The sequence below is a fragment of the Buteo buteo genome, chromosome 14 (genome assembly GCF_964188355.1).
Source record: "Buteo buteo chromosome 14, bButBut1.hap1.1, whole genome shotgun sequence".
NCBI classification, from domain to species: domain Eukaryota; kingdom Metazoa; phylum Chordata; class Aves; order Accipitriformes; family Accipitridae; genus Buteo; species Buteo buteo.
Window position 1 is genome coordinate 23,309,877 of NC_134184.1, and position 12,315 is coordinate 23,322,191.

Sequence of the window (12,315 nt, forward strand, 5' to 3'; positions counted from 1 at the left end):
TTTGGATGAGGAAACCTGCCTAAGGAGTTGAATCACTTTAGTACCTTGTACTTTCCGTATTTCAATGACAATCTGCAGTCAGAGTACAAGTTCAGCATCGTGAGAAAGAATGGGAATTAAACACACCAAGTTAATCAAGAAAAGCACAAAAAGAGCAGCCTTATTTAAATTTGTCCAGGTTTGCAGCTAAAACCCAAATCAGATCAATGTAAAAGTTCTAGAATATTTTAGTGCACTCCCTCTTTTCCTCCCATCAACAGTAATTTCCCGCCATTCTAGTTGTCCTTTCCTTCTCCTGTCCCTGATAGCATATTTCCATACATTCTGTATGGTATGTCTAAATATTTTGATGGTTTTAATATTTTGTACCAGCCGTGGAAACTGGTTTGCTACTAGATGACTGTAAAAGTGAGATTTGGTAAATAATTATTAGAAATCTTACACTAACACTATGATTGAAACAATAGACAAAAGTATAGCCAAGCAATTAACTAGTAGAGGTACTCCTCAGTTTTACAGTTCTTTGCTTTTATGACTAGATGTTCCTGTATGCTAGAAGAGAACAAGGTTGAAACCGACCACGTGTGATTGAAACTGCGTTAAGCTTCAAGATCAAAGAACAAGGACAAGAACAAAGACTTCAAGGACAGCCAACAGAATCTCAAATGGGTCGGTGGTTGTAAAAGCAGCCCTTCGACTCGAATTCTTCATGATCGCATGTAGGCAGTATTATGATAATCAGTTACAATTTTTATGTGTATGTGAACTAATCTGATTAATATGTGATAGTTATTCTATATAACCTGTTTCTGCTAAAGCTGTGGTATGCACGCTAGGTGGAATTATCCCCCATGCATCCAGTGCTGCAATAAAGAATGCCTGCTTTCTAAAACTCCAAAACGAGTCTTAGAGAGTTTCTTCAACCAGCTTTTCGGTATCATCCTCACTATCACTCATTAGGAGAATTTGACACTAAAGTACTGCACTGCTCACAAACAGTGAAAGAAGAAATAATTTACAGTAAGCTTGTCCTATTATATTAATTTTAGTTTTATATTTTTAATTGAAAATTAAAATTTTAATTGAAAATTTTATTTCATTTAGTGTAAAGAGAAAGATAATGCAAAGCAAGAGTATATGCAATATAGCAGCAGCTGCAGTTTACTACTCACCATGAAGACCTTTTGTTTCTTGATTCTTCCACCTTGTTAAAATAAATTGCTTTACTAATTTTTTTTTTTTGGTAAAGGAAGGATGCTATTCATAATATCTCATCAGAGCAACCAATTTCACTAAATTATCTAATTATCTTAATCACTGGATACCAGATACTTAGAGAAACAAGTTTTACATGATTTATATAAACATAAAAATAAATTGCAATTATTATACATTAATTCTCAAACCAAGTACAACACTGGGCAGATCACCCTTTCCAGATGAATAAATTCAGAAATTTGATAACAAGTACAACACACTATAATTCAATATTTGTTTTCATTGGATGAAAAGCCAAAATATCACCATTTCATTTCATTATTTTTTTCAAGAGGGATTAACAATAACATCATTTTGAAAATATGTTTGGGCATAAACCTTCTTCTCTCTAAACAGCTGTGAATCTCATGGTAATTGTTTTCTTGCCACCATTTCCTATTTTTTAATTTGGATTTCATATTATGTGTCATGGCTACCTGACTTGAAAGATACATATGAGAAAATTATAATGGAGATGTAACCTGATCAGTGAGACTATTTAGGAGAATAGGTACAATAAATATCTATGTATGTCTTCCAGCTGACGTAGTACTGGTATTGGTATTAAACTGACACAAAATTAAAAATCTGGATTTATAGTGACCAGCCAATGTCCTATTTGAAATAAATTTTGGATTAATACAGCACGAAAACAAAAAATTTCTTAACAAGCTCTCAGTTTTATCTAAGTACAAAACATTTATTCTTTGGACATATATTTTCTGTTCAGAAAAAGAAAAGAAAGTGCCATCAAATACTTCTTAATCTGTTCTGTTCATGAGCAAATGTATTGGGTTTGTGTGGCAAGGTTTTGATAGTGGGGGGACTACAGGGGTGGCTTCTGTGAGAAGCTGCTGGAAGCTTCCCCCATGTCTGACAGAGCCAATGCCAGCCGGCTCTGAGATGGACCCACTTCTGGCCCAGGCTGAGCCCATCAGCGACAGTGGTAGTGCCTCTGGGACAACAGGTTTAAGGGGGGGAAAAAAACCCCTGCACAATAGCAGCCGGGACAGAGGCGTGAGGACATGTGAGAGGAACAGCCCCGCAGCCCCCCAGGTCAGTGCAGCAGGAGGGCAGGAGTTGCTCCAGGCGCCGGAGCAGAGATTCCCCTGCAGCCCGTGGGGAAGACCCTGGTGAGGCAGGCTGTGTCCCTGCAGCCCAGGGAGCTCCACAGGGGAGCAGATGGATGCCCAAAGGAAGCTGTGACCCTGTGGGAATTCCACGCTGGAGCAGGCTCCTGGCAGGACCTGTGGCTCTGTGGAGAGAGGAGCCCACGCTGGAGCAGGTTTTCTGGCAGGACTTGTGACTCCGTGGGGGACCCACGCTGGAGCAGTTTGTGAAGAACTGCAGCCTGTGGGAAGGACTCACGTTGGAGCAGTTCATGGAGGACTGTCTCCTGTGGGAGGGACCCCACGGTGGAGCAGGGGAAGAGTGAGGAGTCCTGCCCCTGGGGAGGAAGGAGCGGCAGAGACAAGGTGTGATGAACTGACCATAACTGACCGTTGATTTGATTGGTAACAGATTAAATTAATTTTCCCCAAGCCAAGTCTGTTTTGCCCATGACAGTAATTGGTTGAGTGATCTTTCCCTGTTCTTATCTCGACCCATGAGCCTTTTGTTGTATTTTCTCTCCCCTGTCCAGCTGAGGAGGGCAGTGATATGGAGGCTTTGGCGGGCACTGGTGTCCAGCCAGGGTCCACACACCACAGGCTCCAAAAGTCTTATATTTGCAAAGTGTGACAGTTTGCTCAGCATTGTCTGAACAGCTATTTAAAGAATTGCAAAGGCCAAATCCAGCCAACTAAGGCCTCTGACCTTTGTCTGTCTCCACTACTAATGGAGACAGACTCCCTAAATTCAAACCAGCCTTTCAGAATACCTGCTTACATACTTCCTGATGTTTCAGAGTCAATAAGGTTCTTTTTTTCTTTTCCAGCCTCCCTAGGTCACCCTAGTTGGACTAGACTCTTCACATAAATACACATCAGAGAAGGAATGGGCACAAGATATGGCTTATTAACTAAAACACTGAGAATTGATTTAAGTCTAAAGAATAGGAATATAGTGGGTTTTGGGTTTGGTTTTTGTTTGGGTTTTTTTGTGTTTTTTTTTTTTTGTAGTAGTAGAGCTATGTAGTTCTCAGTTGCAATCACAGGTCTCCACTGAATATCTATGAAAGTACAATTAATTCTTAAATACTTATAAATGAGCATTTAAAGATATTTAAAGGTTTTCTTTTGAAAACAAGTTGAAGACATTAGAATTGGTGTCACTGAGGGATGCTTTTTTTCTCTGCTGTTTTGATTAATGACTTAAACACATGAGCAAATACTTATAGGTTACTTTGAATGTACTGGACAACAGTAGCATTACACTACTCTCTCAGCACATGACAAATGCTAGTCTTCTGTGTAAGTGTATATATGTGAACAGTTTTGTGGCTTAGCTGACATCTGGCAAGATGTGGAAACACAGTAAGGTCATCAGAGGTCTGCAGTTCTGTGTGGAGTATCTGATCTTGCCAGCAGTAACTGGTTTCATAGACAGATGAAAAGAGATAAGAGAGTTAGTAAGATTTGCCATACAACATTGACATTTATCTATCTATCTATTTATTGTAGAGCATATAAAACAAGATGTCAATGCACAACACACATACATATGAATCCCACCGAAATGATTTAATGGTTGTAAAATAGATGCGGCCACAGAAAAAGCAAGTTCAGCAGAAATAAATAAAAAAAATAATTATAAAGTAAATGTCTAGCATATGTAGTAACATTTAAAGCAATTTGCTAGTTGTACGCCTGGCATTCTAAATGTTCTTCACCTGTGAGAGAACTTAAACAAAAAGTTGAGCTCTCTAGCATGTTCCTGAGATGTCCAGACTTAAGCTTAATGTTTTCTTCTTAGTGTCTTTATTTCCAAAACCAGCACCCACACCTGGTTTTGTTTCCTTTGTTTGTTAAAATGAGAGGCCACATATTTATTTTAATAGGAATTTTAGCTTGGCGTTATGAAATTGATCATGTTCAATTTAAGATGTTTCCCCATACTTAGAAGTTCTTCCTCTACAGTAATTTAAAAATCATCCATGGGAATAGAGATAGAAATACAGGGGATCTTTAATGACATAATGAAAACATTATTGAGGTTTTAGCCTATCTTTCCTAATTCATACAAAGTCCAGTCTACATGCGCATATTTAACTCTCTGTAGCTATAAAAGCTTGACAATGCATCTGCAGCTGGTTCAGAGGAAAACTTATTAAATATTTTTAATATTATTTTTTTCAAATTCTAGAGGTGGAAATGTAAATATTTATTTTCATTCTTACTGTATAAAAAGCATAATTATATAATAAGCAATCCTTGCTCTATCAGTACTCTAAGAATTGGTCATACTCACACATAAGTCAATGCCAAAACGGTGCTGACTTTGAAGGAGTAACACTGCCCCAGTTAAGTAAGTGATCACCTGAATGACTCTTTGGGCAGGTCAAGGAAAACGAAACGAAATGAAATGAAACCAAACCAAACAAAACCAAACCAAAACAAAGATGTTCTCTAAATTGTTCTGCAAAATTATGTGCTGATTTAAATGAATGACCATCCTATTATCAGTTTCACAGTTGTCTTATTCATTATGTTAAGGTAATATAATATGTAACATACTGAGATGCTAATAAAGCACACATTAAGTAGAAATGATATTAATAGGGTTAGGTTTTATAAATAAAAAAGATATAATTGATATGAGAGCTAAAATTCTAGTAATTGCAAAATGGGAATTTTAGGAATTTTCAGAAGCGCTGCCACTGCAATTACTTCCCCTTTACATCTTTCTCCATAAGAGGACAAAATAACCAAGCAGTCTCCTCTATTGAATATACCCAGTCATACCGTTATTGAATTAATTAGATGTTTATGAACAGCAGTTCTTTAGGGAAGAGTATGTTAATTTTGGGATGACAGTTATTTACTTTTGTTCTGTGTTTATGTACTTGGCGGGTGATAACAAATATTCCATTCTGCATTATCTCATCAGCTCAGCTTGCTGGAGAGCATTTTGATAAGGTAAACCAACAATGAAACTGAGCTTAAATTAAGATTTCTAGCATAATGAAACTCAATATTCACAGCTCCTATTCCACAGTTGAGATCTTGCACTCATTGTAATACAATTAAACTGAGGTAGGGAAAGTATATGCTGTAGAATACTAAATATTCTCACTGAATTGCTTTTAAAACTGAGAAAGCAAACCAACAACGAAACTGAGCTGACACTAGATGTTATCTCTATCTTAAATACAAGTGCTTTCAAAGATCTTGCTTTTGTTACTGCAGATAATATTGAACTTGCACACCATAAGCTTTCTTAATGTGTTAATAAGAAGGAAAAATGTAAAACATAGTTGTGCTATGAATCACCTTTTCTCTTGACTTGAGAAATGTACTTTCCCATAGCAGTGAGGCACCTGATGCAGACTGACACTTGCTAGTGTGTACATAGTAGCCGACAATTAACTTTGACTATGATGGAGTTATTTGGCACTGATTATACATTATACGGCCAATGTTCCATATGAAAATTTTTTAAATTCCAGTATGGGATTTAAGATATTAATTTATATTTTGCACTGAGATGGATGATGTGTGTTAATCTGGGCTACTCCCTTCAGGCCCAGAACAACCAAAACAGGCACAGAAATCCACGGCTCAGTTCATGCATAGGATTTTAGGGACAAAAATTGCACACTTAAGATGTATTTTTGAATGTGTTTACACATTAGTGTTCATATGTATATATACCTAAGAGGGAGATCCACAAATCCCTACTTTTCTACTGCTATGCATGGGCTTGAAGAATGGAGGCTTTAACAGTGAATTTGTCCTGTCACCACTTCAGGCTGAGCTAAATATCTCAGTATTTATCTGATGCTTATACTACGCAATGGCCATCTCCATACTTAAGCCATTGAAAAGTCTTAATGGACCGGCGAACTCAATTTTAATCCATCCTGTGAGTGTTAAATTTAATCCATCCTGTGACTGTTGAATTTAACACAAAACAGTACTGTGATTATTCTAAAATATGTTTTGAGATTTAAAGGCTAAAAATGTTGACAGAAATAAACAAATATATTGATACAGTGGCATACATGTCCAGCACACCAAGCCACTTTTTTACTATTTTTGCCTTACTACTGATTTATGTTCAGAGAATTACTGTAGAGCTTATCACTGACATGATGTAGCTCCATTATTTTATTTTTCCTTGCTATCTTGATGAACAGCAGGTCTTCTACCTCTAAAAATGCAAATGAGAAGATTTACCAAGTTGGTACATTTTTTGTATATATGTAATAATGCATATCTCCTGTTCTGTTGTTTGGTGCATTACACTCATAAATTAGAATGTAAAGGACTGAAGGGTGAACTCCTCCTCTTAAATCTTGTTTTACTAACAAGTAATTGACAATTTCACGTAGAAGCTACTATGGACCGTTTTTCTCACACTAATTTTGTCCTTTTGAAGACTAAATATTTGTAACAGAACATGAAGATTAGGTCTCACAAATTGTATTATATGTAGAAAAAATGTGTGTCTCAGTCCCTAAGCAACACACTGATCTCAGTCTCTGTAGATGGAGATACTGCAGTAGATATTGCAGCGTATTTTCTTCATAGAGAGAACAGACCAAGTTGTATATTCCAAGTAGTTTTCTTTACTTTTGTTGCTGAGCATCAAGGAATTTTGTTGTCCTCTAATTAAGGTTCTCTCTTGTCTGTATCCATTTAGTCTTTATGGGGCATTGGAGAGGTCAAACAAACAAACAAACAAAAAGTAGAAACATTTACATTTTAAACCAGCCCAATTAAAGTATTGGAAGGTTTGAGTCTCATCTCCCCTGCAGGAAAAGAGAAAAGCCAGCCCTGAACAGTCTCTGAGTCTAATGTACATGAGTTGTTACTTTCTGCTTTGGAAATACACTTTATGCTCAACAGAAATCCTGTTTTAGAAACTAAATTTTCTGTTCCACAAATGAGGACAGCTATATCAAGGAAACCCTTATCAAGAGTTGAGCCTGGTGTGAAACATCAGTGGTCCAGCAATGCAGAATTGCTGATTATGGAACAAGACTTAGCTCAGCCTGACCAGTAACAGTGTAAAGGGAACTTTACAGATAAATCTAGCAGATTGATTAATGGATGTTTTGAACAGATTGCAAAGAGAGTCTCAGTCACCTGAAAAATAGTAGACTTCTTCATCTGTTTGACTTACTTTGCTATTTTAGAACATGACTGAATAATGTAGTTTTCCTTGGTGTGAGGGATGGTAAAAATACATCATTCTATGCATTTATCCTCCTACTGTCTTCACACTGAAGAACATGGGAGAACATAGGCAAAAGAGGATTGTATTATGGAGACTCATCTAACTTGTAGTATTTTCCACAGTCATGATTCCAAATGTGTTTTGCCCATGTTTCTTTGTGATTGCATAAACACAAAAAAAATGAGCAAAACATTCAGAATCATGTATGTGTATGTGGTTGATGTTTCTTCTCTCATGCCCAACAAAATAAGTTTTGACTATATATTCTGAATGCTTGTTCAGTGCTCAACATATAGAACAAAACAGAATAAGAAATTTGAAAAGGTACATTTAATGTTTCATTTAATTTCTTGCATGAAGGATTGGAATTCAATATGAGAAACACAATTCTAATTATTTTCAAAGAGTCTTTGAAAAATTAATCGAAATCCTTTTGCTGCCATTGACATACTATTTGTATTTAAATAAGAAAGGGGAAAAAAGGAGCTACATTACTGTTTGATATTTTCCAAAGGATAACTGATAAAATACCATTTACCATAAATGTAGTAGAAGGTTGCTGCTATTTTGAAGAAAACTGTCTTAACAAGAATTTGTTTTCAAGCTTATGTATACACAAACTGTCTTCCTTAGGATAAAGTTTGTTAAGTTTCTTTGCTGTATTATTGAACTGAAACAAGTAACCTAATTAGCTGGTTTATTCATCTCTGAGGCAGCTACCTAGTAATCATTTTAAAAAACTTGCATTTATCTCTGTGCTGCAGCTCCAATCACAAATTAACAAATCTTTCTCCAGATCTCCGACAAAGCTTTTAAAAGTAACTGTTGAATTAACAGAAAGAATAGTGCAACCTTGGACTCTCCGAGCAGCTGTCTGCAGTATAAACCTTCATATAGGAATTAATGGCCAGGATGGAGAAGCAACCTTTATCATTATTCATGTCAGAAATTTAAAGCAAGTCCTTGACACCTTTCTTCAGGTCACACTGCTGTCTCAAAATCAAGCTAACGATAAGGAGGGACATCAGCAGAGTTTCACAGAACTGTCATTCTGGTGAGCAGAAGCTCATTGCACTAGTGGTAGAATTTCATGTCTGTCCAGGACAAGAAGGAACTGAGCATGCATCAGAGTTGTATTTCTCAGCTAAACAACTATATGTTTTTTAATAAAAGTTGTGAAGAAAAAATATTTTGGTAACAAAAACTTTCTTGCCTTTTCAGAAGTTAAATTAATTTCATTATTTTAGTTTTCAAGTAACAGGATGAAGAAAGCATCAGAAAAATATTAATACAGAAAATAAACAAACAGTGAAAAACCCCCCACCATTTCAGACCACAAGACTTCAGGAACGTAATCCAAGAACAAAATATATATGATAATAACTTTTTATTTTGTGCTCAATTCAAAACCAAGCAGTTGCATTTAGGTCAGAATCTAACCACAAAAACACTTTCCCTCTTAACAGTGTATACACATTTATTCAAAATGAATTTGTGCCCATTCACAAGGTTATCAACATATATTACCAACTATTCATATGTGGAAGAGGGCTGTATATTATTGACAAAGTATATGATTCTATTTAATAATATTTTCAATATTAGTTTTGCCTTCATTAAGAGACAAGCAAAATCTTTTAAACAGTATTCTAGTTTGAGGGAAAAACAATATGCCTGATATGTACAAAACTCAACAGAATTCTACCATTATTCATGGTGAACTTTTACTTTCAAATAGTGTTATGTGTCTTATTTTGAAGATTACTCTCTTTCTTTGTCACTGCAGTAATGTTTGTGAGAAGTATATTCCATATCTCTTGGGACACGAGGGATATAGCTGACACAGCATTTCATGTGTCTGTTTGCAGACATTTAAAAGAATATTCATCCAATTGGGTCTAAAACAAGTAGAGATCTTTCACATAGCCAAAGCATACGCCCATTGTGCCACTGAAACCACAAAATTGCTGTACATTTTTTGTGAAGTAAAATTAACAGTTGTTCAACAATTTGCAGGTTGTCATAAACATGAAAATCTGATGTCGTAAACTATTTGAAGAAAGAGAGAGCGTAGAGAAGGAGAAATATTTCTTTTCAAAATGCCTTTCTTTCATTTTTTGTCCATCTTTACCCAGCTGGATACATACCTACAGTTAGCAGGCATAGGTGTGAATATTTCTTCTGATTATTTACATTTATTTTAAATTTGGTTTTGATAAATTGAAAAGTTATAGTCAAAAAAATATTTGGGGAACCCCAGATCATTCTACTTTACATTCTCATTAGAGCCCTATAATATTATGACTCCTTTACACACTCCTGGATAATTTGCCCTGGCTACCTTCCCCTTAGTATGATTAACTGACTATGGGGAAAAAAAAAAAGAAAAGAAAAAAGAAAAACAAATCCCACTTTATTAATTTCCTCAGTTAATCAGAATAAAGGAGATTTCTGATTCCACACTTGCAGGAAATGTGCAGTGTATCTCCTTGTTTCCTTGTAACTTTTCATCTTCTTTCACTTTCTTTTCCATTTAGAGTGCTGTGCACTCTAGTCAGGGTTCCAAAGTGGAAAAGATCTTACCCAGGACACTAAGGCATACACTTTTTTCAAGCTGACTTGATCTTAATGTCAAATGACTGTCCAATGATACAGCATTCAGCTTCTTTCAGATAGCATTCAGCACTCATAAAATGCATAGACAAAGAGATTAAATTATTTTTTAAATTGAAAGAATTTCATATAAGATAAAAAAATGTACATGTATATAATACAATCTTAATAGGAAAATAAGGTTCCTGGTTTTTTGAATCAAGCAATCTGGGATGTGGTGAATTTCCACCTTAAGGGGATTTTGTCCATGGTGCTTTCTTTTTTTTTTCTGTCAATGTCAAGAAGCTTATGTTTTTTATCTTTATTAGAAGAAAGTAGGGGAGAATTTAATCATAAAACTTTCCATAACATGGATAAATTGGCTATTACCCTCCTCTGTAATAAAGGTAACAGAAGACCTTATGCTAAGCAACTGATTGCTGACAGTGTCATCCACCCATAACCATTAGCACTAACAAATTGAAATAATTGTAAAAAAACCCAAAACACTGAGAACCATATTTATGACTGAATGAACAACAGATCTACCACCAGACTAGCAGAACTGAATTTTTCAGTGTTGTAATGTGTGATGCATACAACACTAAATTATTCAGCGTATTAATATTCTGTTAAAATAAACACTACATATGCCTTAGTTTTCCTTAATGTCATCAATGCATGCTAAAATCAGCAATAAATTATAGCTTTTTATTATCTTTTAGTTAAACTCATTCTGTCAGTATATTAATTGCAAATTTGACCTTTGGTATCCATCCACTTTGCAATGTGTCTGTGCATTTTCTTTCAAGAGATTTCAAAATCAGAATTTTAAATCATCTTCTACACAATATTTCAGAAGTTGAGTACTAATTGCAACTGAGCAAATTCAAATGGGTAAGGTTTTACCTAAAACTGTTTCTTTTTTGATAAACTCTTTCAGAACACAATGGCAATATTCTAATACACTATTTATATTTTCATTGCATGCCTACTTTATTTCCATAAATGGAACACATGTGTGTATTTAGGGAAAAAAAAATATTTTGACTAGATAAATTTAATTTTCCATTAAGCATATTTAGAAAAATCTGAACAGTTCTCCTATATGCAAAGATTTTAGGAGCATTAATAAAAAGTGAACTGTTGTCATGTCCTAAAGAGTAGAAATAGAGTGATTTCAACTGGAACAAAAGTTTCAATCAATGCTTGAGAAGGCAAAGGGAGGAGAGGAAAGTAAAGAAGAATGGGAATATTTTTTTTTTCTTCAAAAACTTTTAATCTTTTTCTGTAAAAACAATTCCTAAAGGAATCTTCCTGTAGTCCTCAATAAAAATTGCACTGAGCAGTCAGTCAGTGAGAGCTGAATGTCAAAAGAAAAGATAGCAAAGAATTGGTTCTAGAGTTTTTATTCAAAAACTTTTTTTTTTTTAAAAAATCTTATGCTTCTTTTTAAAGTCAGCTAAACATTTCTGGGGATCATTCATTACAGTGATTTAAGATACAAGCCTCTGTGGGATTCCCTTTGTGAATCTCCATTTTCACTTGCTACATAAATAGCTTGAACTAAGCATGTGAGTACTAAAGGACTAACAGCTGAGATTAATCCCCTCATTTGGGGGTCCTTGATTTCCTCACTGATTTGTAACAATGCAAATGGGTAAAATAGGTAAATATTGTTAGACATATTTCCTTACCTTTTTCTACATTTTCCATGGTGAGATAATGAAGATTTATTTATTTATTTAATTATCTTTGAAGACTGAATAAAGGCTTTTTGGACTATTTATTAACAGAAACAATAAATAAAGTAGATTCCACCGTTCCGTTATTGTGGTTCTCAAATATGCCTTTGAATATGTTGCATCCAAAGAAAACCTTTAAAAGACAATGAACATCAGGCTGAAATGGATTTCAGTTTAATCGCTGAAAAACAGCCATACACAATTCTGACCAATATTGTTTTTTTCTGATGCATGACATAGCTTCTATCAGGTATTTTTGTGAAAATATTCATATAGCCATGCCTTATTACTTAACTGAAAAACATGGAAAACATATTTCATAATCTCTCATCAGCATCATGTAATCATCAATCATGTAAGCCAGAAACTAGACATATTGTGG